General features: G+C 43.0%; 16 non-coding genes and 24 pseudogenes across 16 annotated transcripts; all 40 read right to left on the bottom strand.

The window, feature by feature from the left end:
- Positions 1-13,814: 13,814 nt before the first annotated feature.
- On the bottom strand, positions 13,815-13,933 carry LOC136738515 (uncharacterized; annotated as a pseudogene).
- A 213-nt stretch (positions 13,934-14,146) lies between these two features.
- Positions 14,147-14,265, bottom strand: LOC136738524 (uncharacterized; annotated as a pseudogene).
- A 216-nt stretch (positions 14,266-14,481) lies between these two features.
- On the bottom strand, positions 14,482-14,600 carry LOC136738546 (uncharacterized; annotated as a pseudogene).
- Positions 14,601-14,815: 215 nt separating this feature from the next.
- On the bottom strand, positions 14,816-14,934 carry LOC136738432 (uncharacterized; annotated as a pseudogene).
- Positions 14,935-15,150: 216 nt separating this feature from the next.
- LOC136738514 (uncharacterized) lies at positions 15,151-15,269 on the bottom strand (annotated as a pseudogene).
- Positions 15,270-15,482: 213 nt separating this feature from the next.
- LOC136738563 (uncharacterized) lies at positions 15,483-15,601 on the bottom strand (annotated as a pseudogene).
- Positions 15,602-15,807: 206 nt separating this feature from the next.
- LOC136738387 (uncharacterized) lies at positions 15,808-15,926 on the bottom strand (annotated as a pseudogene).
- Positions 15,927-16,474: 548 nt separating this feature from the next.
- On the bottom strand, positions 16,475-16,593 carry LOC136738494 (uncharacterized; annotated as a pseudogene).
- Positions 16,594-16,810: 217 nt separating this feature from the next.
- On the bottom strand, positions 16,811-16,929 carry LOC136738410 (uncharacterized; annotated as a pseudogene).
- A 219-nt stretch (positions 16,930-17,148) lies between these two features.
- LOC136738525 (5S ribosomal RNA) lies at positions 17,149-17,267 on the bottom strand. Its single transcript, XR_010812642.1, has one exon. It is a non-coding gene; the product is annotated as a 5S ribosomal RNA (ribosomal RNA).
- Positions 17,268-17,484: 217 nt separating this feature from the next.
- LOC136738313 (5S ribosomal RNA) lies at positions 17,485-17,603 on the bottom strand. The gene has a single exon (XR_010812615.1). It is a non-coding gene; the product is annotated as a 5S ribosomal RNA (ribosomal RNA).
- A 217-nt stretch (positions 17,604-17,820) lies between these two features.
- On the bottom strand, positions 17,821-17,939 carry LOC136738513 (uncharacterized; annotated as a pseudogene).
- A 211-nt stretch (positions 17,940-18,150) lies between these two features.
- On the bottom strand, positions 18,151-18,269 carry LOC136738532 (uncharacterized; annotated as a pseudogene).
- A 216-nt stretch (positions 18,270-18,485) lies between these two features.
- On the bottom strand, positions 18,486-18,604 carry LOC136738483 (5S ribosomal RNA). The gene has a single exon (XR_010812638.1). It is a non-coding gene; the product is annotated as a 5S ribosomal RNA (ribosomal RNA).
- Positions 18,605-18,816: 212 nt separating this feature from the next.
- Positions 18,817-18,935, bottom strand: LOC136738491 (uncharacterized; annotated as a pseudogene).
- Positions 18,936-19,145: 210 nt separating this feature from the next.
- Positions 19,146-19,264, bottom strand: LOC136738298 (5S ribosomal RNA). The gene has a single exon (XR_010812600.1). It is a non-coding gene; the product is annotated as a 5S ribosomal RNA (ribosomal RNA).
- Positions 19,265-19,488: 224 nt separating this feature from the next.
- Positions 19,489-19,607, bottom strand: LOC136738502 (uncharacterized; annotated as a pseudogene).
- Positions 19,608-19,828: 221 nt separating this feature from the next.
- On the bottom strand, positions 19,829-19,947 carry LOC136738481 (uncharacterized; annotated as a pseudogene).
- Positions 19,948-20,163: 216 nt separating this feature from the next.
- Positions 20,164-20,282, bottom strand: LOC136738309 (5S ribosomal RNA). Its single transcript, XR_010812611.1, has one exon. It is a non-coding gene; the product is annotated as a 5S ribosomal RNA (ribosomal RNA).
- Positions 20,283-20,494: 212 nt separating this feature from the next.
- Positions 20,495-20,613, bottom strand: LOC136738296 (5S ribosomal RNA). Its single transcript, XR_010812598.1, has one exon. It is a non-coding gene; the product is annotated as a 5S ribosomal RNA (ribosomal RNA).
- A 227-nt stretch (positions 20,614-20,840) lies between these two features.
- LOC136738463 (uncharacterized) lies at positions 20,841-20,959 on the bottom strand (annotated as a pseudogene).
- Positions 20,960-21,168: 209 nt separating this feature from the next.
- Positions 21,169-21,287, bottom strand: LOC136738472 (5S ribosomal RNA). Its single transcript, XR_010812637.1, has one exon. It is a non-coding gene; the product is annotated as a 5S ribosomal RNA (ribosomal RNA).
- A 221-nt stretch (positions 21,288-21,508) lies between these two features.
- Positions 21,509-21,627, bottom strand: LOC136738297 (5S ribosomal RNA). Its single transcript, XR_010812599.1, has one exon. It is a non-coding gene; the product is annotated as a 5S ribosomal RNA (ribosomal RNA).
- Positions 21,628-21,851: 224 nt separating this feature from the next.
- Positions 21,852-21,970, bottom strand: LOC136738466 (uncharacterized; annotated as a pseudogene).
- Positions 21,971-22,191: 221 nt separating this feature from the next.
- Positions 22,192-22,310, bottom strand: LOC136738480 (uncharacterized; annotated as a pseudogene).
- Positions 22,311-22,526: 216 nt separating this feature from the next.
- Positions 22,527-22,645, bottom strand: LOC136738531 (5S ribosomal RNA). The gene has a single exon (XR_010812643.1). It is a non-coding gene; the product is annotated as a 5S ribosomal RNA (ribosomal RNA).
- A 209-nt stretch (positions 22,646-22,854) lies between these two features.
- LOC136738492 (uncharacterized) lies at positions 22,855-22,973 on the bottom strand (annotated as a pseudogene).
- A 210-nt stretch (positions 22,974-23,183) lies between these two features.
- On the bottom strand, positions 23,184-23,302 carry LOC136738378 (uncharacterized; annotated as a pseudogene).
- A 220-nt stretch (positions 23,303-23,522) lies between these two features.
- On the bottom strand, positions 23,523-23,641 carry LOC136738553 (5S ribosomal RNA). The gene has a single exon (XR_010812646.1). It is a non-coding gene; the product is annotated as a 5S ribosomal RNA (ribosomal RNA).
- A 224-nt stretch (positions 23,642-23,865) lies between these two features.
- LOC136738465 (uncharacterized) lies at positions 23,866-23,984 on the bottom strand (annotated as a pseudogene).
- A 209-nt stretch (positions 23,985-24,193) lies between these two features.
- LOC136738482 (uncharacterized) lies at positions 24,194-24,311 on the bottom strand (annotated as a pseudogene).
- Positions 24,312-24,531: 220 nt separating this feature from the next.
- On the bottom strand, positions 24,532-24,650 carry LOC136738554 (uncharacterized; annotated as a pseudogene).
- Positions 24,651-24,866: 216 nt separating this feature from the next.
- Positions 24,867-24,985, bottom strand: LOC136738294 (5S ribosomal RNA). The gene has a single exon (XR_010812596.1). It is a non-coding gene; the product is annotated as a 5S ribosomal RNA (ribosomal RNA).
- Positions 24,986-25,540: 555 nt separating this feature from the next.
- LOC136738339 (uncharacterized) lies at positions 25,541-25,659 on the bottom strand (annotated as a pseudogene).
- A 215-nt stretch (positions 25,660-25,874) lies between these two features.
- LOC136738338 (uncharacterized) lies at positions 25,875-25,993 on the bottom strand (annotated as a pseudogene).
- Positions 25,994-26,208: 215 nt separating this feature from the next.
- On the bottom strand, positions 26,209-26,327 carry LOC136738317 (5S ribosomal RNA). Its single transcript, XR_010812618.1, has one exon. It is a non-coding gene; the product is annotated as a 5S ribosomal RNA (ribosomal RNA).
- A 219-nt stretch (positions 26,328-26,546) lies between these two features.
- LOC136738460 (5S ribosomal RNA) lies at positions 26,547-26,665 on the bottom strand. The gene has a single exon (XR_010812636.1). It is a non-coding gene; the product is annotated as a 5S ribosomal RNA (ribosomal RNA).
- A 210-nt stretch (positions 26,666-26,875) lies between these two features.
- On the bottom strand, positions 26,876-26,994 carry LOC136738308 (5S ribosomal RNA). Its single transcript, XR_010812610.1, has one exon. It is a non-coding gene; the product is annotated as a 5S ribosomal RNA (ribosomal RNA).
- Positions 26,995-27,218: 224 nt separating this feature from the next.
- LOC136738306 (5S ribosomal RNA) lies at positions 27,219-27,337 on the bottom strand. The gene has a single exon (XR_010812608.1). It is a non-coding gene; the product is annotated as a 5S ribosomal RNA (ribosomal RNA).
- A 218-nt stretch (positions 27,338-27,555) lies between these two features.
- On the bottom strand, positions 27,556-27,674 carry LOC136738307 (5S ribosomal RNA). Its single transcript, XR_010812609.1, has one exon. It is a non-coding gene; the product is annotated as a 5S ribosomal RNA (ribosomal RNA).
- Between the last annotated feature and the right edge of the window lie 61 nt (positions 27,675-27,735).

The following is a 27,735-nucleotide window of genomic DNA, read 5'->3' as shown; positions in this document are numbered from 1 at the left end:
ACTCCGATAAAGTTGATCTCCAACAGACATCTGTATCTATGCGTGCTATGGTCATGGTCTCACGTTCAAAACAACGTGTACACACTGGGTGAGGTGACCATTTGGAGAGATAAATTGTTATCACATATTTGTTATGGACACGAGCCTAATGGGTACAAATGACTGTACCCACGTGGCACCCATACACGCACCCAACTCCGCCCACACTCCTCCTCCTCTGTAGAGCCACTGCCCCCCATTTACCCACGTGTCCCCACACACGCCCCCAACCCCACCCACACCACGCCTCCTCTGTAGAGCCGCCGGCCACCATTTACAGTATAAAGAGCATGCTGGTAAACACAGAAAACATGTCACCCGTTCGGGACAGAACAGGTCTGCGGTAACTGGTGGAAACCCCCATAGCGCACTATGGCTACACCAGCTAAGAAGACACCCCCTAGCGACCACGCTGCTGATGAAGATGCGGGGGCACCTAACACAAAATTAAGATGGTCGGAAGACAGGGACCCAAAAGAGGTAACACTTTATTTTACTTTAAAAACGTGTTTAGAATATTATTATTAATTTTAAACGTATGCCGGTGTTTACATGCTGTTAGGCCGTATGTGTGTATATATACATTTCAATGCAAAGTGAATTTAAATGCATGTTTTCTTCTTTGTATGTTTATCAAAAGAATAGTGTCAGCGCTCCTCCTCCGAGCCCCAGGGATGCTCTCCCAATGTCTGATGAAGACGAAGGTGTCAACACTGGTGATGAGTCTGAAGATGATGACAAGGACCATGAACATGGCAGGGAGGATAAAACCTCAGACACTGATGATGGAGTTGGACCATCAATGGAAAGAGAGGTAAATATAGAGGTCCTACAACTGTGTATAGTTGTGTACTTCTTTACTGACCGACACACATTACAGTTTTAAGTGTTATTTTCTTTTCTCTTCATTAGAATAGTGGAGTACCAGACACCAGTGATATGGATTCCTCTGTCAACTCTTTAAGACCCCGAACAAGATTGAACATTGCATGCTTCTGTTCTTGCCTTGCTAGAACCCACAAGAGTTTTGATTCAGACAGGGAAGTTCCGAGATATAATTGTAAAAACTATGATGATCATGTAACACTAGTGATGACACACACCATAAAGGGCATTATTGCGCTAGTGTTACAACATTGTATTGGCCGTGAATTAGTTGATAAGTGTGAGGCCTGTCTGATAGGTGACCCCAGCCAAGCACAGCATCTCTGTCTAACTTTAGATCACGAGCAAGGGAGTGTCTGGAGTAGTGTCGCTCTTATATGTAACAAAATAAGTGTCACCCACTTTCTAAATGTTGTGTTATGTGTTGCACGTGCCCTATGTGGGCTATGCATCACCAGACAGACTGAGAAAGAAGTGAAATCTCTTTTGCATAGCTTAGAAACATGCACTCTACCTTCGAGATGGTTAAGTGACTTGTTGGAAAGTGTAGATGAGTAAGTGATACAATTAATTGAGAAGGTTATAAATAACAAGCCTTATAAGATGTTTTACAAATTTGTTTTGCAATAAGACATTATATATATTTTTTCCAGAGAAAGAAAACTCCTGCTGCCGTGGGTTTATGTATACGTATGTTTGAGGAATCTCTGCTTGAAGATGCCATCCTCACTCTAATAGCTCACAAGTTTGGTGATTTGTATGACACTAGTAATCCTAATGTGACATTGCTGGTTGAGGATATTGTGAAAACAGTGGATGCCCTCCCCAACATGCTCAAGAGAATGCTGTATAAAGATCCACGTCCTGGTGTACCTGCTTTTACAGCTGTTCAAAAAGTTCTCCAGAGTTCTTTTGGAAACACCATCCCTATCATGACCAAGTCCAATATATATGTGTGTATTTAAAACTTGTATTTTTTAATTTACTAAAACAGTATCATAAGACAATATAACCTTAAAAACACAGTTTATGCTATAAAACATTACACCTCCACACAAGCAGGGTGAGGTACACTCGGACCCTCACCATGATGGATGTCACCCTAGCAAAATGGCTACCATCTTACCAAATGACCTATGACCTTACAAATGGTAACAAAATGGCTCCCATCTTACCAGATGACCTATGACCTTACAAATGGCTGACATCCAATATGGCCGATATCATCCAAGATGGCTGACAAGGGAGGGTAAAAGGGTAACCCTGGGGGTGATGGGAAGGAGAGAGAAGTTCCGGTTCAAAGGTGGGGGTAACCGGAAGGTGAGGTGGGCCTTCCGGTCTATGGTACGTAGGGAGGGCGGGACTTCCGGCTGTCAAAATTGTAAGTGATGCTGCCATCATACCGTTTGACATTGTCTCCAAGGTTCTCATCGTGAATAACAAACAAAATTCAAACTACCTTCTGGCCTGACCTTCTAGCTTGACCTAATCTTTCTTAAGTATACAAGAGAGAAAAACAGGTGTGAGAAAAGAATTTCTAACTTTCCTTCCATACATACATACATACATACATACATACATACATACGGAAAATAAATAATAGAATTTTGAATCACAATAAGATGTTATCAAGTACAGAAAAAGAAAATGTAATAAAATGTGATCTTAAATACATACAAATAAAGAAAATTGGTTTACTATTTCCAGATTCCTTTTTTGAAATACAATGACATGCATTACAAATGAGTATTTACATTATATTTACAGCCGGTGCTCGTGTGTCACTGTGTCCCTCAGGCTGTGGTAGGCGCTGACATATTGGGCAGCCAGGGTGGCTGTGTGTCCCTCCCCCAGGAGGACTGACCGTTTTTCTTTTTTCTAAGTTTTGTCACAGGTTGGGTGGGCATCCATTATGTTGTTACAGAATGTGTCCCTTATTTTGGGCTAAAGCTTTCCGTGGAGGGGAACGTGGATCAGTTTGTACCATTTTTGGGAAGATCTGCCTTGTTGGGGCGGAGCTGTGATCCAGGTGAACAGCAGATCGGGCATAGGTGGGCATGTGGGCAGAGGAGTAGGAAGGCCGGTCAAGCAAATAAGCTTGCTAAGGTACGCAGCAGCAGCAAGCAGCCCCCCCATCCAGCCAGCCAGCCAGTCTGGCTAGCAGTGACTGAGTGGTTGACAGACGGCAAGCAACGGAATGTACGTGCTCTGTGATGTCATAGCAGTCAGCTGAGAGAGGCTCGTGATGTCATCGCTGAGCTGTCTGTCTGTCTGTCTGTCTCTCTCTCTCTCTCTCTCTCTCTCTCTTCCTCTCAATTCAATTCATTTGTATTGTCAAAGCAATTGGACATACATACACACATACATACATATATATATATATATATATATATATATATATATATATATATACATACATACAAACATCCATACATGCTAGAAAATCATTACTATGTTATCTTAAAGGCTAACTAAGCAGAACATATATCATTATAGAACAGAGTTCATAGGTCAACACATGGTTTTAGGGAACAGGCTCGTAGGTCATACCGTTTGACATTGTCTCCAAGGTTCTCATCGTAAATAACAAACAGAAATCAAACTATCTTCTGGGCTGATCTTCTAGTTTGACCGTATCTTTCTTAAGTATACAAGAGAGAAAAACAGGTGTAAGAAAATAATTTCTAATTTTCCTTCTACACATATATACATACATACATACATATGTAGCGTTATGTTGGGTGTATTTGGATAAGAGCATTTGGGCTCTGAGCTGAAGCACGGATCTAAAGAAGACCTCTCCCCCCCCCAAAGTTATCAGATTTCCTTAGCTCATCAGCTTGGAACTGGTTTGCATCAAAGTGACAGTTTTGGGGAGGATGGCACCGAGAAGAGGCCAAATAGTTTGAAATTCTGCTATGAGATGTCTGGAGAAAGGGGCCTGTAGGTGATAAAAACTCTTTGAAGTGGACGAGAGCCGAAATCCCGACATAGAGCTACGAACCCGGGCCAACCGGCATTTCCAAAAGATGGCATGGATTGACATCAGTCATAAATCAAGCCCCCCTCCAATAGGACACTGGGGGCTGAAACCGAAATCCAATCTCAAGAACTCAGGGACCAATCACCTACTGATCTGACAGACTTTAAGGAACAGCGGACAGTCTTTCTCTCTCTCTTTCTCTCACCTGAACCAGAAACTCGCTGCCACAGCTCAACCTGTAGCTCTGTTGCCAGAACCGGAATCAGAAACCAACCAAGTCTTTGCCGGCAACAGAAGAGTTAAACTGGGAGAAGGAGATTGAGCCGTACGAAGAATTCTTTTAAAGGACTTTATTAAATAAATAACTTTACAGACCCACCTGATCAGTGGAGTTTTACAGCTGGACAATTGACTAAGTCGACTGAATACGAAAGTGTCAGTCACTTAAATAGCTATTTGAGTCTTAAGAAACTTGACCCTTGGAATAAACAGGGCCCTGCTTTCCTCAAAGACTTTGTCTTCAAGTAACTACGGTGGAACCCTGCTTACAAAGAAGATTTTGTGCACAACCTTGGAGCATTCAAACCAGTGGAAAATCTGTTTGGAAAAGACTCTACATTCCCGAAACCCCAACTTACAGGTGCATCGACTGAGTGGAAGTTCTTGGACAAAGCCGAACCAGACTGCCTTTGTTCCAAACCACACAGACCTCGTGCCGAGTGCTGTTATCTGAGCCCGAAGGCAGAGAGGCCTCTCTGCGACGAAGTTCACATAAGTTTAACAGTTTGGAGTTTGTGATTCATGACATTTGAGAAATCAATTAGAAATGTTAATCTGTGATTCATAACTCTAGAATGTGTAATATCATTTAGTTTTCTTAAATATAAATGTGTGTTGCATTAAACTGTTTTGTTGATAATTTTAGAAATAAAATCTGTCAACCCCGAGAAATATCTTCTAATTCCTGTTTAACTGTTTAGTCTGAAATTGACACAAGTTAATAGACATTAGATTATTGGTGGCCCTGCCTATCCTTAATCATTGAATAATAATCAGTTAAGGGAAATTGTGGTAACAAATAGGATCTTTCTCGGCACCTAAACGTAAATGAGACTGATATATATATAACGAGAAGTTACCCGACATAAAAACTAACCTGCGTAGTTATTTAATGTCTGACTAATAATACTAACGAGAGACTCACCTTCGTCTTACTAACCGGTATTGTAGTCAATGTGTTTATAACCTTTTTTGTTTAACGATTTGTTAAACGGAATGTACGTGCTCTGTGCTGTCATAGCAGTAAGCTGAGAGAGGCTCGTCATGTCATCGCTGAGCTGGCTGGCTGGCTGGCTGGCTCTCTGTGTGTGTGTGTGTGTGTGTGTGTGTGTATGTGTGTATCTCTGTCTGTCTGTCTGTCTGTCTCTCTCTCTCTCTCTCTCCCTCTCAATTCAATTCATTTGTATTGTCAAAGCAATTGGACATGCATACATACATACATACATATATATGGAAAATAAACAATATGTGTACATCTCTTTCGGCATTAGTGGTGCCCTCACAGATGTGCAAGTTACATGACAGACAGACAGACAGACACACACACACTTTCACACACAGACAGACAGACAGACAGACAGACACACGCATATTATGGGTCTTTGTTGGGTAGTGAAATGGGTAGCATCAGTCGCAGTGTGGGTAATGTCAGGGAGCCAATCATAGTCCCCGTTATTTGCATATCGTGGCGCAAAGCATTCTGGGAAAAGCAACTAAACACGTTTAGTCATGTATTTGTCCATAGTTTACACATGAGATGAAAGAGACAGTATGACGTATTGAGCACCTGGGATTCCTCATGTGTATGTGAGGGGCAGAGGAACCGGATCCCAAGTGTGCGTCCCAGGTGCTATAGGTTTCAAAGCATGCAGGGGAATAGGCACCCCACCCTGACACCTATAGAAGACTGGATAGGGAGATATAAATAGCAATGGGGAGACTCTTGTACTTGGTGTGGCTCTATCCATATAGTGGGGCCAGCAGCCACTTAGCAGGTGCAGCAATAGAAGCTCAGCCTGGGGAGACTGGATTTAGCATTTCCTCTCCATTTTGATAACTATCCATAATCATTTCTGCAAAATACTTCTATGATACCTATGTATGTTTTTTACTTGTACTATATTATACTATCAAGTATCAGTGTACACATACAATGTGACCTGTTACATTAATACAGAGGCCACGGAAGGCCAGATCACTAATAGCCACTGTCCCCTGATATTACACTTTTTCACAATCACTTTGGCACTCATTTCAGAACCTTGATGTCATTTTTCAAAACTCTAGACACTAAACTCACACCCGATGATCAAAATGCACATTTTTCAAAACTCTAACACTTTTTTACAATTGCTTGGATACAATACACATCAACCTCAGATCATTTGTTCATTGAACTAAAATGACACAACTTACATCAAAGTATTACCATTTCAAAATGCAATTCACACATTACATCTGAGATCACTGTCTATTCATTTCATTACAGAGATCTAACTATCAATTGATACAGCTGCTCAAAATGATAAGTGACTGTTGCATTACTCTTAATGCATAGTTTTATGGAAACTGACAAACAGTATTCCATGTTTCGATCATGAAAGTTTCAGGATAATGAGATCCATTGACACCAATAACCGAGGAGCATGGTTTCTTAGGGTTACCATAGACTTGACTGTGTCTTCTTGTTTGTGAAGGAACAGGACTGTGTTTTCCTGTCTGGGTTCCCGCAGGCTTAAGTGGGTTTGACCTACTATTAGAAAAAAAAAAAAAAAAAAGGAGCGCTAATTAATTGTTCAATATCTGATACGCCGGTGATAATATAAAATAACGTGTTTATAGTTTATAGAAGTTTATAGTGTTTATGGTAAATGAAGAAAAGTCATTAAGTTATATACAAGTTCTATAAATGCAAACATTGAAAAGCATGTTTGTTGTTATTCCTATATAGGATTTAGTATTATTTGTGTTTTCTTGTTTTTTGCTATGTTTTCTCCCCTGTCGTTTATTGTTATTTTGCGGGCTTGCACGCCTTGGTTGTTGTGTACAAAACGATACATAGAAAATGGGAAAACGTGTTACTGTGTGGGAACAGCTCTAGTAAGATGGGCGACCCGCCACTTAAAGGTACACATGTAAGGTACATGTATGATAACTATGGAGTGAAGCGGTGCGTTTGACTGGACAATAGGTGACAGAAAATTAAGGTTTCCAGAAGATGGGACTTTTGATTCAGATAGACTTGAGCACCTAAAAACGGTTTTGCAAAATAGGAATACAAAGCATTAAGAAATGAGAAACCAAAGCTAGCTATCTTAAAACATTTGTTAGAGAAAAGAAAGAAAAGACAACAGGCATAATTCAATCTGAATGCCCCGAAGACAAATTAAAAATATATATATATATATGTTTTTCAGTATAAATGACAGTCCTCAAGATACTGAAGGAAAATTACTAGATAAGTAATAAATAAGGGTAGTTTGAGACACTGCAGGTCAATATAACATGCCAACCAAAACCATGGTATCTGAATTTACTATGGATATAAATTAATATGTGTCTCTTTGTATGTTTGTACGTTTTCAGTTTGCGCAAGGTAAATGTCCATATTTTGACTTTTTCATGTACTGTATAGTCCAGAATATGACTAAGAGAGTCATAAGTCACAAATAGTTACAGAATGATAGCTAAAAAACGCCAGTTAAATATGTTGTAATAACAGACCTACAAGAAAGTCAGCATTTAACTGTACACAGAATGCTATTGCAAACAGAAATAATAATACAAAATTAAGTTATTTAAATAGGTCTTACGAATACAGAAGTTAAAAGTAACATGTTAGAAATGGAATTAGAGCCAAATTTAGAAATAGGAATCCGAGGCAACCACAAACATTCGGTGAAGGTTTCTTACATATTGATAAATAGATAACCAGATACTCCAGGAAATTAACGATGTGCTCATTTGGAAGCTATGAGTTCCACAATGAAGAGTTTTTAAATCCCTAGTAATAGATCCCTAAATACAATGTGTAGGTAAGAAATTAACTATTGATCAGTTCAATCTGGATTCGGGAACAGTTCTTCTGAACCTGTACTGGTGTAGATTGGACTTCAATAGGAGGAAGTGACACAATAAAGACATGAGCCGCGCAGGAGGACAGTCTTAGTGCCCACGCAGGTTCTTACTTGGGGAAATCATTGACTGGACACATTTTTTGAAAATGTGCTTTCCTGAAGTACCTGGACATCATTATTGAGATCAATGAAAAGGCTTATTTTCCAAAGATTAAATACATTCATTAACTACAATAATGTAGTGAAATGTATATAAATAGTAATAATACAAATCGATCAAATATAACTTGCATTTTCTTGTAAGAAATTAGGAATAGGAGAAAGAACAGCTGTTGGGATGCAGTGCGATGTTATCCAAAATTGAAAGCGGTTGAGAAAGGAGAGTTTGTTCTGTGTGAGACAAATGTACTGCCACGAGAGACTCTGATGGTGATTGACTGGAATATGAGGGAAAATAATGAAGTTACTACAGGTATAACTAAAGGTGTAACATAACTAATTTAATGAAACATAGTCATGGCAAGTTATAAAACTGTTTGGAAATAGTCCTTTCACAAACAGAAATACCCTATCAATTAGGAAGAGGGGGGCAGGGGGCAAGGGCCGTATGTGCTCCTCTGCTCCCCCTGTTCGCCTGAGCAGACAAGCAGCCTGAGATGAGAGAGAGAGAGAGAGAGAGAGAGAGAGAGAGAGAGAGAGAGAGAGAGAGAGAGAGAGAGAGAGAGAGAGAGAGAGAGAGAGAAGTCAGAGACAAGGCAGAGACTGTAAGTACGTGTAAGGGTTCATAACTTATTACAAACAGAGCAAGAGTGTAATGAATGGTAATTTACACTGCTTGTATTAATAATGATAATAATATTGATGTTGATACAGACGAATACATCACATACTAGATGACAACCGCATAAAACTAATAATAATGAAAATAGGAATAATAGGAGTATGGAAATAATTTCAAATTATGGTTTATTGGTAAAAAATGAATTGAGAAACAAAGATTAATAACTGCCATCATTTACCCAACTACTATTAACTATGGTGTTGAAGGAGCTGCTGTAATAGTTATTGTAATGTTCTCAGGTATTAAAGTTAGATAAAAGGACAAAGATAAGCACATTGTTTTGAAACTTTGACAACTCCACACAAAAAGAGTATCTACACTAGGAAGTAAAGCTGATTCAATAAACACAGGAGATATGATGCTGCTGACGACAGCTGAGTGCTGTACTGAAATAATTTGATAAATGAGATAAATTGGAATCAAGATTATTATTATTTTGAATTGTCCCTTTACTAGAAACCTTATAGATTGTGCGAATGTCAACTAATGTGATAGAGATGCCTTTTATAAGGACGATCTCTGATGTTGTGTGAACCACACATTGTGTCTTCAGACTGATTTATTCCACATGGCAGATATGCATATTATGAATCGTGTCCTGAAGGAACCGATGTCTGACCCATATGGAGAAGATGCTGGTGTTCTTGTTGAGACACAGTAGGCCGAGGGCGCGGCTTTAAAGACAGCCTCACAGCAACTTGAACAGACCAATGCTGAGGTCCACTACGCTGAAGTGATGCTTGACTCAGTGGAGAAATAAGTTAAAATACTATAATTAAAGGTTTTCCAGATTATAGGAATCTACAATATATTGTGAAACTGCTCAGATGACGTCCGCAGTAGCACATATTCTTCTATTGATAGTTTAATTTATAATGTACTATTAGTGGAGATGTCACATTATTCAAATGAATAGAATGACAGCCATGAAGTCAGAATCAGTCCATTGCCCTTCACTTAAGATTTGTACAATGTATAATGTTTATAAATCAAAACGCAACAAATATATGTACAATACAGTTTACAAACTGAATTTGTAAAAAAGAATGTTTTGCTGACTTTTGTATTCTCTTTGAAGCAACAAAATGTATGTGTTATGTATGTCGTAACTAGGGTTTGACTTTTATGACCTGGGGCTGGATGAAATTTAATTTGAGATGCACTGTAAAAGCTCCAGGAAATTGCAACTGGCCACTGCACCTTCCATAAGAGAGCTCAAACATTTGCTAATGCATTGGTTGCCTCACAGGCACTCTTTCCCTGGTTTGCCCATGTGGCACATGGTGTTGGCCACACGGGCAAAGGGGGGATGTGTGCATCAGTCTTTTAAATTGGTTTGCCCCAGGTTTTATAGTAACAGCTTAGCAATATTGTAGAACTTGCCACATTTGTCAAGCTCATAATCCTGCAATATGCAAATAGATTGTGTTCAAAAGCTTAAATGTTGTGGATATGAATATATACTTGTAATAATATATAGGTGTTCTAAATGGGTTGAAGCCTATCCCGTAGGAAGGCTGAAGTAGTAAAAGTAGCAAAAATACAGTTAAGGGATGTTATATGTAGATTTCGCATTCCAGGGAAATTTCCAGTGATAGGAACACTCACTTCACTGGGACAATAGTGCAGGAACTATGCAAAGCCCTGCGAGGTAAACAACATTTTCACTGCCCCATCAGGCTCAGTCAGCTGGAGCAGTGGAGAAACAAAATGGGATATTAAAGAATAAGCTGTCTAATATATGCAAACAAACAGGACTCAAACGTCCAGATCCCCTTCCTATAGTCCTAATGACAATGAAATCGTCAGCAAATTGAGAAAAACAGGTCTTTCTCCGTGTGAGATTATTATGGGATGACTTATGAGACTCTCCATCACTCCTCCATTGTCTGTAAGGGAAATGGACATCCACTTGATGGATGATGCTATGTTGTCTCTTTGTATGGGACTAACACGTGCTTTCGAAGCTGTCCATTCACAGATGAAAGCCGCCCAGACTGAACCATCCCAGCAGGTTTACCACCCCTTCCAGCAAGATGACTGTGTATATCAAAGCACACAAGAGAAAGTCCTCCCAACAGCCCAGGTGGACAGGGCCCTACCAGGTGCTCCTGACCACCCACACAGCTGTGAAGTGCCTAGGAACGACGACATGGATCCACTCCTCACACTGCAAACTTGCCAATCGAGGCGATCAGCACAACCCTGGTGGAGAACAGAGGGATAAAGGAATTGTTCTTCCACATCAGATTTGACATTACTGTATGTATGCAGGCCCTTGTAATTGCTTTTCCAATACTGCCAACTGGTTATTGATGATTGATTTCACATTGTGGTACGAGTATCGAGTGAAATGCGTGCTATCCACCTCAACAACACAGCGATAACATGGAGCCGGCAGGTGATCCAGGTCACAATAGAGGTCAAGCAGTGGGAGGAGGAAGACGTGGTGGTCAAAGGTGTAGCGTAAGGTACACTTATAAAATTCAATGAAAGAAGTGAATTTATAGTATCACCTTATCACGAATCCTGGAATCTTGTAGAACTCATTTTCTGTAATAATTGGATGCAGACACCAATTCCAAAGATATAAATTGTCAAATTTATTCAAAAACAAAGACTAAATGTAGCACTACACTAATTATACAAAAGGGAAAAACTAATTAAAATTCAACTCTAGATCAACAAATCAAAGACAAATCACTTCCGTGACCAAATCAAAGACCATGGGATCGCATATGATAACACACAAATCATTAAACAAAAAAGGTTATAAACACATTGACTACAATACCGGTTAGTAAGACGAAGGTGAGTCTCTCATTAGTATTGTTAGTCAGACATTCAATAACTACGCAGGTTAGTATTTATGTCAGGTAACTTCTCGTTATATATATATCAGTCTCATTAACGTTTAGGTGGAGAGAAAGATCCTATCATTACTTGTTACCACAATTTCCCTTAACTGATTATTATTCAATGATTAAGGATAGGCAGGGCCACCTATAATCTGGTGTCTATTAACTTGTGTCAATTTCAGACTAAACAGTTAAACAGGAATGAGAAGATATTTCTCGGCGTTGTCAGATTTTATTTCTAAAATTATCAACAAAACAGTTGAATGCAACACACATTTATATTTAAGAAAACTAAATGATATTACACATTCTAGAGTTATGAATCACAGATTAACATTTCTAATTGATTTCTCAAATGTCATGAATCATGAACTCCAAACTGTTAAACTTATGTGAACTTCGTCGCAGAGAGGCCTCTCTGGCTTCGGGCTCAGATAACAGCACACGGCACGAGGTCCGTGTGGTTTGGAACAAAGGCAGTCCGGTTCGGCTTTGTCCAAGAACTTCCACTCAGTCGATGCACCTGGAAGTTGGGGTTTCGCGAATGTAGAGTCTTTTCCAAACAGATTTTCCACTGGTTTGAAGGCTCCAAGGTAGTGCACAAAATCTTCTTTGTAAGCAGGGTTCCACCGTAGTTACTTGAAGACAAAGTCTTTGAGGAAAGCAGGGCCCTGTTTATTCCAAGGGTCAAGTTTCTTAAGACTCAAATAGCTATTTAAGTGACTGACACTTTCGTATTCAGTCGACTTAGTCAATTGTCCAGCTGTAAAACTCCACTGATCAGGTGGGTCTGTGAAGTTATTTATTTAATAAAGTCCTTTAAAAGAATTCTTCGCTCAATCTCCTTCTCCCAGTTTAACTCTTCTGTTGCCGGCAAAGACTTGGTTGGTTTCTGATTCCGGTTCTGGCAACAGAGCTACAGGTTGAGCTGTGGCAGCGAGATTCTGGTTCAGGTGAGAGAGAGAGAGAGAGAAAGACTGTCCGCTGTTCCTTATAGTCTGTCAGATCAGTAGGTGATTGGTCCCTGAGTTCTTGAGATTGGATTTCGGTTTCAGCCCCAAGTGTCCTATTGGAGGGAGGCTTTATTTATGACTGATGTCAATCCATGCCATCTTTTGGAAATGCCGGTTGGCCTGGGTTCGTAGCTCTATGTCGGGATTTCGGCTCTCATCCACTTCAAAGAGTTTTTATCACCTACAGGCCCCTTTCTCCAGACATCTCATAGCAGAATTCCAAACTATTTGGCCTCTTCTCGGTGCCATCCTCCCCAAAACTGTCACTTTGATGCAAACCAGTTCCAAGCTGATGAGCTAAGGAAATCTGATAACTTTGGGGGGGGAGAGGTCTTCTTTAGATCAGTGCTTCAGCTCAGAGCCCAAATGCTCTTATCAAAATACACCCAACATAATGCTACATATGTATGTATGTATGTATATATGTGTAGAAGGAAAATTAGAAATTATTTTCTTACACCTGTTTTTCTCTCTTGTATACTTAAGAAAGATACGGTCAAGCTAGAAGGTCAGCCCAGAAGATAGTTTGATTTCTGTTTGTTATTTACGATGAGAACCTTGGAGACATTGTCAAACGGTATGACCTACGTGCCTGTTCCCTAAAACCATGTGTTGACCTATGAACTCTGTTCTATAATGATATATGTTCTGCTTAGTTAGCCTTTAAGATAACATTGTAATGACTTTCTAGCATGTATAGATGTATATATGTATGTATATATATATATATATATATGTATGTATGTATGTCCAATTGCTTTGACAATACAAATGAATTGAATTGAGAGGAAGAGAGAGAGAGAGAGAGAGAGAGAAAGAGAGAGAGAGAGACAGACAGACAGACAGACAGACAGCTCAGCGATGACATCACGAGCCTCTCTCAGCTGACTGCTATGACATCACAGAGCACGTACATTCCGATGCTTGTCGTCTGTCAACCACTCAGTCACTGCTAGCCAGACTGTCCCTAAGACAAAGTGTACAATACTTCAATTATATCTCCTCCAGACTGAAAGAGAGTATTACGAGCTACGATGAAGTTACCCAAGAGACGTATAAAGCTTGCAGCACCTGGTATTTCCAGGAGGTCACCCATCCAAGTACTGACCAGGACCTGCCCCGTTCAGCTTACGCGATCTGACGAGATCGAGCGCGTTCAGGACGGTGTGGACACAAGCCGAGAGGCCTGGCTGCATGATGTCTCTTAATGGTTGGCGGGTATTGACGGAACTTCCAGCAAAAAAAAAAAAAAAGAAAAACGGAGGGAAAAATATCAGTGCAGCAAAGGATGTTGAAAGTAGCCAGGTACGTGTACAATACTTCAATTATATCTCCTCCAGACAGAAAGAGAGTATTAAGAGCTACGATATAGTTACCCAGGAGACGTAAAAAGCTTGCAGCACCAGGTTTTTCTAGGAGGTCTCACATTCAAGTACTGACCAGGTCCTGCCCCGTTTAGCTTCCGAGATCTGATGAGATCGGGCGCATTCAGGACAATGTGTCCGCATGCCAAGAGGCCTGGCTACATGATGTCTCTTAAAGGCTGGAGGATATTGACGGAACTTCCAGCAAAATAATGAAGAAAAAAGAAAAATGGAGGGAAAAATATCAGTGCAGCAAAGGGTGTTGAAAGTAACCGGGTACGTGTACAATATTTCAATTATATCTCCTCCAGACTGAAAGAGAGTATTAAGAGCTACGATAAAGTTACCCAGCAGACGTAAAAAGCTGGCAGCACCTGGTATTTCCAGGAGATCTCCCATCCAAGTACTGACCAGGTCCTGCCCCGTTTCGTTTCCGAGATCTGACGAGATCGGGCGCGTTCAGGTCTGTGTGTCCGCAAGCCGAGATGCCTGGTTGCATGATGTCTCTTAAAGGCTGGCGGATATTGATGGAACTTCCAGAAAAAAGAAAAAATAAAAAGAAAAATGGCGGGAAAAATATCAGTGCAGCAAAGGGTGTTGAAAGTAGCCGGGTACGTGTACAATTCTTCAATTATATCTCCTCCAGACAGAAATAGAGTATTAAAAGCAACGATGAAGTTACCCAGGAGACGAAAAAGCTTGCAGCACCTGGTATTTCCAGGAGGTCACCCATCCAAGTACTGACGAGGCCCTGCACCGTTTAGCTTCCGAGATCTGATGAGATCGACCGCGTTCAGGACGGTGTGGCCGCAAGCCAAGCAGCCTGGCTGCATGATGTCTCTTAAAGGCTGGAGGGTATTGACGGAACTTCCGGCAAAAAAAAAAAGAAAAAAGAAAAATGGAGGAAAAAATATCAGTGCAGCAAAGGGTGTTGAAAGTAGCCGGGTATGTGTACAATTCTTCAATTATATCTCCTCCAGACTGAAAGAGAGTATTACGAGCTACGATGAAGTTACCCAAGAGACGTATAAAGCTTGCAGCACCTGGTATTTCCAGGAGGTCACCCATCCAAGTACTGACCAGGACCTGCCCCGTTCAGCTTACGCGATCTGACGAGATCGAGCGCGTTCAGGACGGTGTGGACACAAGCCGAGAGGCCTGGTTGCATGATGTCTCTTAATGGTTGGCGGGTATTGACGGAACTTCCAGCAAAAAAAAAAAAAAAGAAAAACGGAGGGAAAAATATCAGTGCAGCAAAGGATGTTGAAAGTAGCCAGGTACGTGTACAATACTTCAATTATATCTCCTCCAGACAGAAAGAGAGTATTAAGAGCTACGATATAGTTACCCAGGAGACGTAAAAAGCTTGCAGAACCAGGTATTTCCAGGAGGTCCCACATTCAAGTAATGACCAGGCCCTGCCCCGTTTAGCTTCCGAGATCTGACGAGATGGGGCACGTTCAGGACGGTGTGGTTGCAAGCCAAGAGGCCTGGCTGTATGATGTCTCTTAAAGGCTGGAGGGTATTGATGGAACTTCCAGCAAAAAAAAGAAAAACGGAGGGAAAAATATCAGTGCAGCAAAGGGTGTTGAAAGTAGCTGGGTACGTGTACAATTCTTCAATTATATCTCCTCCAGACTGAAAGAGAGTATTAAGAGCTACGATGAAGTTACACAGGATACGTAAAAAGCTTGCATCACCTGGTATTTCCAGGAGGTCACCCATCCAAGTACTAACCAGGCCCTGGCCCGTTTAGTTTCCAAGGTCTGACGAGATCGGGCGCGTTCAGGACGGTGTGGCCGCAAGCCAAGAGGCCTGGCTGCATGATGTCTCTAAATGGCTGGAGGATATTGACAGAACTTCCAGCAAAAAAAAATGAAAAAAGAAAAATGGAGGGAAAAATATCAGTGCAGCAAAGGGTGTTAAAAGTAGCCGGGTACGTGTACAATACTTCAATTATATCTCCTCCAGACAGAAAGAGAGTATAAAGAGCTACGATGAAGTTACCCAGGAGACGTAAAAGCTTGTAGCACCAGGTTTTTCTAGGAGGTCTCACATTCAAGTACTGACCAGGTCCTGCCCCGTTTCGTTTCCGAGATCTGATGAGATCGGGCGCGTTCAGGTCTGTGTGTCCGCAAGCCGAGATGCCTGGTTGCATGATGTCTCTTAAAGGCTGGCGGATATTGATGGAACTTCCAGAAAAAATAAAAAAGAAAAAGAAAAATGGCGGGAAAAATATCAGTGCAGCAAAGGGTGTTGAAAGTAGCCGGGTACGTGTACAATTCTTTAATTATATCTCCTCCAGACAGAAATAGAGTATTAAAAGCTACGATGAAGTTACCCAGGAGACGAAAAAGCTTGCAGCACCTGGTATTTCCAGGAGGTCACCCATCCAAGTACTGACGAGGCCCTGCACCGTTTAGCTTCCGAGATCTGATGAGATTGACCGCGTTCAGGACGGTGTGGCCGCAAGCCAAGCAGCCTGGCTGCATGATGTCTCTTAAAGGCTGGAGGGTATTGACGGAACTTCCAGCAAAAAAAAAAAAGAAAAAAAAAAAATGGAGGGAAAAATATCTGTGCAGTAAAGGGTGTTGAAAGTAGCCGGGTACGTGTACAATTCTTCAATTAAATCTCCTCCAGACAGAAAGAGAGTATTAAAAGCTACGACGAAGTTCCCCAGGTGACGTAAAAAGCTTGCAGCACCTGGTACTTCCAGGAGGTCTCCCATCCAAGTACTGACCAGGTCCTGCCCCGTTTAGTTTCTGAGATCTGACGAGATCGGGCGCGTTCAGGACGGTGTGGCCACAAGCCGAGACGCCTGGCTGCATGATGTCTCTTAAAGGCTGGCGGGTATTGACGGAATGTCCAGCATAAAAAAAAAAAAAAAAATAGAAAAATGGAGGGAAAAATATCAGTGCAGGAAAGGGTGTTGAAAGTAGCCGGGTACGTGTACAATTCTTCAATTATATCTCCTCCAGACAGAAAGAGAGTATTAAGAGCTACGATAAAGTTACCCAGGAGAAGTAAAAAGCTTGCAGCACCTGGTATTTCCAGGAGGTCACCCATCCAAGTACTGACCAGGCCCTGCCCCGTTTAGCTTCCGAGATCTGACGAGATCGGGCGCATTCAGGACGGTGTGGCCACAAGCCGAGACGCCTGGCTGCATGATGTCTCTTAAAGGTTGGCGGGTATTGACGGAACTTCCAGCAAAAAAAAAAAAGAAAAAAGAAAAATGGTGGGAAACATATCAGTGCAGCAAAGTGTGTTGAAAGTAGCCGGGTACGTGTACAATTCTTTAATTATATCTCCTCCAGACTGAAATAGAGTATTAAGAGCTACGATGAAGTTACCCAGGGGACGTAAAAAGCTTGCAGCACCTGGTATTTCCAGGAGGTCACCCATCCAAGTACTGTCTAGGCCCTGCCCCATTTAGCTTCCGAGATCTGATGAGATCAGGCGCGTTCAGGACGGTGTGGCCGCAAGCCAAGAGGCCTGGCTGCATGATGTCTCTTAAAGGCTGGCGGGTATTGACGGAACTTCCAGCAAAAAAAAAAAAAAAAAATAGAAAAAGGGAGGGAAAAATATCAGTGCAGCAAAGGGTGTTGAAAGTAGCCGGGTACATGTACAATTCTTCAATTATATCTCCTCCAGACAGATAGAGAGTATTAAGAGCTACGATAAAGTTACCCAGGAGACGTAAAAGCTTGCAGCACTAGGTATTTCCAGTCGGTCTCACATTCATGTACTAACCAGGTCCTGCCCCGTTTAGCTTCCGAGATCTGACGAGATCGGGCGCGTTCAGTATGGTGTGGCCGCAAGCCGAGATGCCTGGCTGCATGATGTCTCTTAAAGGATGGCGGGTATTGACGGAATTTCCAGCAAAAAAAAAAAAAGAAAAATAGAGGGAAAAATATCAGTGCAGCAAAGGGTGTTGAAAGTAGCCGGGTACGTGTACAATTCTTCAATTATATCTCCTCCAGACAGAAAGAGAGAATTAAGAGCTACGATGCAGTTACCCAGGAGACGTAAAAAGCTTGCAGCACCTGGTATTTCCAGGAGGTCACACATCCATGTACTGACCAGGCCCTGCCCCGTTTAGCTTCCGATATCTGATATGATTGGGCGCATTCAGGACGGTGTGACTACAAGCCAAGAGGCCTGGCTGCATGATGTCTCTTAAGGGCTGGCGGATATTGACGGAACTTCCAGCAAAAAAATAAAATAAAAAGAAAAATGGAGGGAAAAATATCAGTGCAGCAAAGGGTGTTGAAAGTAGCCTAGTACGTGTACAATTCTTCAATTATATCTCCTGCAGACAGAAAGAGAGTATTAAGAGCTACGATGAAGTTACCCAGGAGACGTAAACAGCTTGCAGCACCTGGTATTTCTAGGAGGTCTCCCATCCAAGTACTGACCAGGCCCTGCCCCGTTTAGCTTCCGAGATCTGACGAGATCGGGCGCATTCAGGACGGTGTGGCCACAAGCCGAAAGGCCTGGCTGCATGATGTCTCTTAAAGGTTGGCGGGTATTGACGGAACTTCCAGCAAAAAAAAAAAAAAAAAAAAATGGATGGAAAAATATCAGTGCAGCAAAGGGTGTTGACAGTAGCTGGGTACGTGTACAATACTTCAATTATATCTCCTCCAGACAGATAGAGAGTATTAAGAGCTACGATAAAGTTACCCAGGAGACGTAAAAGCTAGCAGCACCAGGTACTTCCAGGAGGTCTCACATTCATGTACTGACCAGGTCCTGCCCAGTTTAGCTTCCGAGATCTGACGAGATCGGGCGCGTTCAGGATGGTGTGGCCGCAAGCCGAGATGCCTGGCTGCATGATGTCTCTTAAAGGCTGGCGGGTATTGACGGAACTGCCAGCAAAAAAAAAAAAGAAAAATAGAGGGAAATATACCAGTGCAGCAAAGGGTGTTGAAAGTAGCCGGGTACGTGTACAATTCTTCAATTATATCTCCTGGAGACAGAAAGAGAGTATTAAGAGCTACGATGAAGTTACCCAGGAGACGTAAAAAGCTTGCAGCACCTGGTATTTCTAGGAGGTCTACCATCCAAGTACTGACCAGGCCCTGCCCCGTTTAGCTTCCGAGATCTGACGAGATCGGGCGCATTCAGGACGGTGTGGCCACAAGCCGAAAGGCCTGGCTGCATGATGTCTCTTAAAGGTCGGCGGGTATTGACGGAACTTCCAGCAAAAAATAAAAATAAAAAAAGAAAAAAGAAAAATGGATGGAAAAATATCAGTGCAGCAAAGGGTGTTGACAGTAGCTGGATACGTGTACAATACTTCAATTATATCTCCTCCAGACAGAGAGAGAGTATTAAGAGCTACGATAAAGTTACCCAGGAGACGTAAAAGCTTGCAGCACTAGGTATTTCCAGGAGGTCTCACATTCATGTACTGACCAGGTCCTGCCCCGTTTAGCTTCCGAGATCTGACGAGATCGGGCGCGTTCAGGATGGTGTGGCCGCCAGCCGAGATGCCTGGCTGCATGATGTCTCTTAAAGGCTGGCGGGTATTGACGGAACTTCCAGCAAAAAAAAAAAAAAAAAAAAATAGAAAAATGGAGGGAAAAATATCAGTGCAGCAAAGGGTGTTGAAAGTAGCCGGGTACGTGTACAATTCTTCAATTATATCTCCTGGAGACAGAAAGAGAGTATTAAGAGCTACGATGAAGTTACCCAGGAGACGTAAAAAGCTTGCAGCACCTGGTATTTCCAGGAGGTCACACATCCATGTACTGACCAGGCCCTGCCCCGTTTAGCTTCCGAAATCTGATATGATCGGGCGCATTCAGGACGGTGTGACTACAAGCCAAGAGGCCTGGCTGCATGATGTCTCTTAAAGGCTGGCGGATATTGACGGAACTTCCAGCAAAAAAATAAAATAAAAAGAAAAATGGAGGGAAAAATATCAGTGCAGCAAAGGGTGTTGAAAGTAGCGTAGTACGTGTACAATTCTTCATTTATATCTCCTGGAGACAGAAAGAGAGTATTAAGAGCTACGATGAAGTTACCCAGGAGACGTAAAAGGCTTGCAGCACCTGGTATTTCTAGGAGGTCTCCCATCCAAGTACTGACCAGGCCCTGCCCCGTTTAGCTTCCGAGATCTGATGAGATTGGGCGCATTCAGGACGGTGTGGCCACAAGCCGAAAGGCCTGGCTGCATGATGTCTCTTAAAGGTTGGCGGGTATTGACGGAACTTCCAGCAAAAAAAAAAAAAAAAAAAAATGGATGGAAAAATATCAGTGCAGCAAAGGGTGTTGACAGTAGCTGGGTACGTGTACAATTCTTCAATTAAATCTCCTGCAGACAGAAAGAGAGAATTAAGAGCTACGATAAAGTTACCCAGGACACGTAAAAGCTTGCAGCACCAGGTATTTCCAGGAGGTCTCCCATCCAAGTACTGACCAGGTCCTGCCCCGTTTAGCTTCCGAGATCTTACGCGATCGGGCGCGTTCAGGACGGTGTGGCCGCAAGCCGAGAGGCCTGGCTGCATGATGTCTCTTAAAGGTTGGCGGGTATTGACGGAACTTCCAGCAAAAAAAAAAAAAAAAAAAAAAAAAAAAAAGAAAAATGGATGGAAAAATATCAGTGCAGCAAAGGGTGTTGACAGTAGCTGGGTACGTGTACAATACTTCAATTATATCTCCTCCAGACAGATAGAGAGTATTAAGAGCTACGATAAAGTTACCCAGGAGACGTAAAAGCTAGCAGCACCAGGTACTTCCAGGAGGTCTCACATTCATGTACTGACCAGGTCCTGCCCCGTTTAGCTTCCGAGATCTGACGAGATCGGGCGCGTTCAGGATGGTGTGGCCGCAAGCCGAGATGCCTGGCTGCATGATGTCTCTTAAAGGCTGGCGGGTATTGACGGAACTGCCAGCAAAAAAAAAAAGAAAAATAGAGGGAAATATATCAGTGCAGCAAAGGGTGTTGAAAGTAGCCGGGTACGTGTACAATTCTTCAATTATATCTCCTGGAGACAGAAAGAGAGTATTAAGAGCTACGATGAAGTTACCCAGGAGACGTAAAAAGCTTGCAGCACCTGGTATTTCTAGGAGGTCTCCCATCCAAGTACTGACCAGGCCCTGCCCCGTTTAGCTTCCGAGATCTGACGAGATCGGGCGCATTCAGGACGGTGTGGCCACAAGCCGAAAGGCCTGGCTGCATGATGTCTCTTAAAGGTTGGCGGGTATTGACGGAACTTCCAGCAAAAAAAAAAATAAAAAAAAATAGAAAAATGGAGGGAAAAATATCAGTGCAGGAAAGGGTGTTGAAAGTAGCCGGGTACGTGTACAATTCTTCAATTATATCTCCTGGAGACAGAAAGAGAGTATTAAGAGCTACGATGAAGTTACCCAGGAGACGTAAAAAGCTTGCAGCACCTGGTATTTCTAGGAGGTCTACCATCCAAGTACTGACCAGGCCCTGCCCCGTTTAGCTTCCGAGATCTGACGAGATCGGGCGCATTCAGGACGGTGTGGCCACAAGCCGAAAGGCCTGGCTGCATGATGTCTCTTAAAGGATGGCGGGTATTGACGGAACTTCCAGCAAAAAATAAAAATAAAAAAATAAAAAAGAAAAATGGATGGAAAAATATCAGTGCAGCAAAGGGTGTTGACAGTAGCTGGATACGTGTACAATACTTCAATTATATCTCCTCCAGACAGAGAGAGAGTATTAAGAGCTACGATAAAGTTACCCAGGAGACGTAAAAGCTTGCAGCACTAGGTATTTCCAGGAGGTCTCACATTCATGTACTGACCAGGTCCTGCCCCGTTTAGCTTCCGAGATCTGACGAGATCGGGCGCGTTCAGGATGGTGTGGCCGCAAGCCGAGATGCCTGGCTGCATGATGTCTCTTAAAGGCTGGCGGGTATTGACGGAACGTCCAGCAAAAAAAAAAAAAAAAAAAAATAGAAAAATGGAGGGAAAAATATCAGTGCAGCAAAGGGTGTTGAAAGTAGCCGGGTACGTGTACAATTCTTCAATTATATCTCCTGGAGACAGAAAGAGAGTATTAAGAGCTACGATGAAGTTACCCAGGAGACGTAAAAAGCTTGCAGCACCTGGTATTTCCAGGAGGTCACACATCCATGTACTGACCAGGCCCTGCCCCGTTTAGCTTCCGAAATCTGATATGATCGGGCGCATTCAGGACGGTGTGACTACAAGCCAAGAGGCCTGGCTGCATGATGTCTCTTAAAGGCTGGCGGATATTGACGGAACTTCCAGCAAAAAAATAAAATAAAAAGAAAAAAGGAGGGAAAAATATCAGTGCAGCAAAGGGTGTTGAAAGTAGCCTAGTACGTGTACAATTCTTCAATTATATCTCCTGGAGACAGAAAGAGAGTATTAAGAGCTACGATGAAGTTACCCAGGAGACGTAAAAGGCTTGCAGCACCTGGTATTTCTAGGAGGTCTCCCATCCAAGTACTGACCAGGCCCTGCCCCGTTTAGCTTCCGAGATCTGACGAGATCGGGCACGTTCAGGATGGTGTGGCCGCAAGCCGAGATGCCTGGCTGCATGATGTCTCTTAAAGGCTGGCGGGTATTGACGGAACTGCCAGCAAAAAAAAAAAAGAAAAATAGAGGGAAATATACCAGTGCAGCAAAGGGTGTTGACAGTAGCTGGGTACGTGTACAATACTTCAATTATATCTCCTCCAGACAGATAGAGAGTATTAAGAGCTACGATAAAGTTACCCAGGAGACGTAAAAGCTAGCAGCACCAGGTACTTCCAGGAGGTCTCACATTCATGTACTGACCAGGTCCTGCCCCGTTTAGCTTCCGAGATCTGACGAGATCGGGCACGTTCAGGATGGTGTGGCCGCAAGCCGAGATGCCTGGCTGCATGATATCTCTTAAAGGCTGGCGGGTATTGACGGAACTGCCAGCAAAAAAAAAAAAGAAAAATAGAGGGAAATATACCAGTGCAGCAAAGGGTGTTGAAAGTAGCCGGGTACGTGTACAATTCTTCAATTATATCTCCTGGAGACAGAAAGAGAGTATTAAGAGCTACGATGAAGTCACCCAGGAGACGTAAAAAGCTTGCAGCACCTGGTATTTCTAGGAGGTCTCCCATCCAAGTACTGACCAGGCCCTGCCCCGTTTAGCTTCCGATATCTGACGAGATCGGGCGCATTCAGGACGGTGTGTCCACAAGCCGAAAGGCCTGGCTGCATGATGTCTCTTAAAGGTTGGCGGGTATTGACGGAACTTCCAGCAAAAAAAAAAAAAAAAAAAATAGAAAAATGGAGGGAAAAATATCAGTGCAGGAAAGGGTGTTGAAAGTAGCCGGGTACGTGTACAATTCTTCAATTATATCTCCTGGAGACAGAAAGAGAGTATTAAGAGCTACGATGAAGTTACCCAGGAGACGTAAAAAGCTTGCAGCACCTGGTATTTCTAGGAGGTCTCCCATCCAAGTACTGACCAGGCCCTGCCCCGTTTAGCTTCCGAGATCTGACGAGATCGGGCGCGTTCAGGACGGTGTGGCCACAAGCCGAAAGGCCTGGCTGCATGATGTCTCTTAAAGGTTGGCGGGTATTGACGGAACTTCCAGCAAAAAATAAAAATAAAAAAATAAAAAAGAAAAATGGATGGAAAAATATCAGTGCAGCAAAGGGTGTTGACAGTAGCTGGATACGTGTACAATACTTCAATTATATCTCCACCAGACAGAGAGAGAGTATTAAGAGCTACGATAAAGTTACCCAGGAGACGTAAAAGCTTGCAGCACTAGGTATTTCCAGGAGGTCTCACATTCATGTACTGACCAGGTCCTGCCCCGTTTAGCTTCCGAGATCTGACGAGATCGGGCGCGTTCAGGATGGTGTGGCCGCAAGCCGACATGCCTGGCTACATGATGTCTCTTAAAGGCTGGCGGGTATTGACGGAACTGCCAGCAAAAAAAAAAAGAAAAATACAGGGAAATATACCAGTGCAGCAAAGGGTGTTGAAAGTAGCCGGGTACGTGTACAATTCTTCAATTATATCTCCTGGAGACAGAAAGAGAGTATTAAGAGCTACGATGAAGTTACCCAGGAGACGTAAAAAGCTTGCAGCACTGGTATTTCTAGGAGGTCTCCCATCCAAGTACTGACCAGACCCTGCCCCGTTCAGCTTCCGAGATCTGACGAGATCGGGCGCATTCAGGACGGTGTGGCCACAAGCCGAAAGGCCTGGCTGCATGATGTCTCTTAAAGGTTGGCGGGTATTGACGGAACTTCCAGCAAAAGAAAAAAAAAAAAAAAATAGAAAAATGGAGGGAAAAATATCAGTGCAGGAAAGGGTGTTGAAAGTAGCCGGGTACGTGTACAATTCTTCAATTATATCTCCTGCAGACTGAGAGAGAGTATTAAGAGCTACGATAAAGTTACCCAGGAGACGTAAAAGCTTGCAGCACCTGGTATTTCCAGGAGGTCTCACATTCAAGTACTGACCAGGTCCTGCCCCGTTTAGCTTCCGAGATCTGACGATATCATGCGCATTCAGGACGGTGTGGCCGAAAGCCGAGAGGCCCGGCTGCATGATGTCTCTTTAAGGCTGGCGGGTATTGACGGAACTTCCAGCAAAAAAAAAAAGAAAAAAGAAAAATGGAGGGAAAAATATCAGTGCAGCAAAGGGTTTTGAAAGTAGCCGGGTACGTGTACAATTCTTCAATAATATCTCCTACAGACTGAAAGAGAGTATTAAGAGCTATGATGAAGTTACCCAGGAGACGTAAAAAGCTTGCAGCACCTGGTATTTCCAGGAGGTCACCCATCCAAGTACTGACCAGGCCCTGCCCCGCTTAGCTTCCGAGATCTGATGAGATCGGGCGTGTTCAGGACGGTGTGGCCGCAAGCCAAGAGGCCTGGCTGCATGATGTCTCTTAAAGGCTGGCGGGTATTGACGGAACTTCCAGCAAAAAATAAAAAATAAATAAATAGAAAAATGGAGGGAAAAATATCAGTGCAGGACAGGGTGTTGAAAGTAGCCGGGTACATGTACAATTCTTCAATTATATCTCCTCCAGACTGAATGAGAGTATTAAGAGCTACGCTGAAGTTACCCAGGAGATGTAAAAAGCTTTCAGCACCTGGTATTTCCAGGAGGTCAACCATCCAATTACTGACCAGGCCCTGCCCAGTTTTTCTTCCGAGATCTTACGAGATCTTGCGTCTTCAGGACGGTGTGGCCTCAAGCCAAGAGGCCTGGCTGCATGATGTCTCTTAAAGGCTGGAGGGTATTGATGGAACTTCCAGCAAGAAACAAAAGAAAAAAGAAAAATGGAGGGAAAAATATCAGTGCAGCAAAGCGTGTTGAAGGTAGCCGGGTACGTGTACAATTCTTCAATTATATCTCCTCCAGACAGATAGAGAGTATTAAGAGCTACGATAAAGTTACCCAGGAGACGTAAAAGCTTGCAGCACCAGGTATTTCCAGGAGGTCTCACATTCAAGTACTGACCAGGTCCTGCCCCGTTTAGCTTCCGAGATCTGACGAGATCGGGCGCGTTCAGGACGGTGTGGCCGCAAGCCGAGATGTCTGGCTGCATGATGTCTCTTAAAGGCTGGCGTGTATTGACGGAATTTCCAGCAAAAAAAAAAAAAAAAAAGAAAAATGGATGGAAAAATATCAGTGCAGGAAAGGGTGTTGAAAGTAGCCGGGTACGTGTACAATTCTTCAAATATATCTCCTCCAGACAGATAGAGAGTATTAAGAGCTACGATAAAGTTACCCAGGAGACGTAAAAGCTTGCAGCACCAGGTATTTCCAGGAGGTCTCACATTCAAGTACTGACCAGGTCCTGCCCCGTTTAGCTTCCGAGATCTGACGAGATCGGGCGCGTTCAGGACGGTGTGGCCGCAAGCCGAGATGTCTGGCTGCATGATGTCTCTTAAAGGCTGGCGTGTATTGACGGAATTTCCAGCAAAAAAAAAAAAAAAAAAGAAAAATGGATGGAAAAATATCAGTGCAGGAAAGGGTGTTGAAAGTAGCCGGGTACGTGTACAATTCTTCAAATATATCTCCTCCAGACAGATAGAGAGTATTAAGAGCTACGATAAAGTTACCCAGGAGACGTAAAAGCTTGCAGCACCTGGTATTTCTAGGAGGTCTCCCATCCAAGTACTGACCAGGCCCTGCCCCGTTTAGCTTCCAAGATCTGACGAGATCGGGCGAGTTCAGGATGGTGTGGCCGCAAGCCGAGATGCCTGCCTGCATGATGTCTCTTAAAGGCTGGCGGGTATTGACGGAATTTCCAGCAAAAAAAAAAAAAAAAAAATAGAAAACTGGAGGGAAAAATATCAGTGCAGGAAAGTGTGTTGAAAGTAGCCGGGTACGTGTACAATTCTTCAATTATATCTCCTGGAGACAGAAAGAGAGTATTAAGAGCTACGATGAAGTTACCCAGGAGACGTAAAAAGCTTGCAGCACCTGGTATTTCTAGGAGGTCTCCCATCCAAGTACTGACCAGGCCCTGCCCCGTTTAGCTTCCGAGATCTGACGAGATCGGGCGCATTCAGGACGGTGTGGCCACAAGCCGAAAGGCCTGGCTGCATGATGTCTCTTAAAGGTTGGCGGGTATTGACAGAACTTCCAGCAAAAAAAAAAAAAGAAAAATGGATGGAAAAATATCAGTGCAGCAAAGGGTGTTGACAGTAGCTGGGTACGTGTACAATTCTTCAATTATATCTCCTCCAGACAGAAAGAAAGAACTAAGAGCTACGATAAAGTTACCCAGGAGACGTAAAATCTTGCAGCACCAGGTATTTCCAGGAGGTCTCCCATCCAAGTACTGACCAGGTCCTGCCCCGTTTAGCTTCCGAGATCTGACGAGATCGGGCGCATTCAGGACGGTGTGGCCACAAGCCGAAAGGCCTGGCTGCATGATGTCTCTTAAAGGTTGGCGGGTATTGACGGAACTTCCAGCAAAAAAAAAAAAGAAAAAAAGAAAAAAGAAAAATGGATGGAAAAATATCAGTGCAGCAAGGGGTGTTGATAGTAGCTGGATACGTGTACAATACTTCAATTATATCTCCTCCAGACAGAGAGAGAGTATTGAGAGCTACGATAAAGTTACCCAGGAGACGTAAAAGCTTGCAGCACCTGGTATTTCTAGGAGGTCTCCCATCCAAGTACTGACCAGGCCCTGCCCCGTTTAGCTTCCAAGATCTGACGAGATCGGGCGCATTCAGGACGGTGTGGCCACAAGCCGAAAGGCCTGGCTGCATGATGTCTCTTAAAGGTTGGCGGGTATTGACAGAACTTCCAGCAAAAGAAAAAAAAAAAAAAAAGAAAAATGGATGGAAAAATATCAGTGCAGCAAAGGGTGTTGACAGTAGCTGGGTACGTGTACAATTCTTCAATTATATCTCCTCCAGACAGAAAGAAAGAACTAAGAGCTACGATAAAGTTACCCAGGAGACGTAAAATCTTGCAGCACCAGGTATTTCCAGGAGGTCTCCCATCCAAGTACTGACCAGGTCCTGCCCCGTTTAGCTTCCGAGATCTGACGAGATCGGGCGCATTCAGGACGGTGTGGCCACAAGCCGAAAGGCCTGGCTGCATGATGTCTCTTAAAGGTTGGCGGGTATTGACGGAACTTCCAGCA

Source organism: Amia ocellicauda, unplaced genomic scaffold (assembly GCF_036373705.1).
Source record: "Amia ocellicauda isolate fAmiCal2 unplaced genomic scaffold, fAmiCal2.hap1 HAP1_SCAFFOLD_56, whole genome shotgun sequence".
In the NCBI taxonomy this organism is placed as follows: Eukaryota; Metazoa; Chordata; class Actinopteri; order Amiiformes; family Amiidae; genus Amia; species Amia ocellicauda.
Note: the sequence above shows the minus strand (reverse complement) of the source record. Positions and strands in the feature narration are given on the sequence as shown.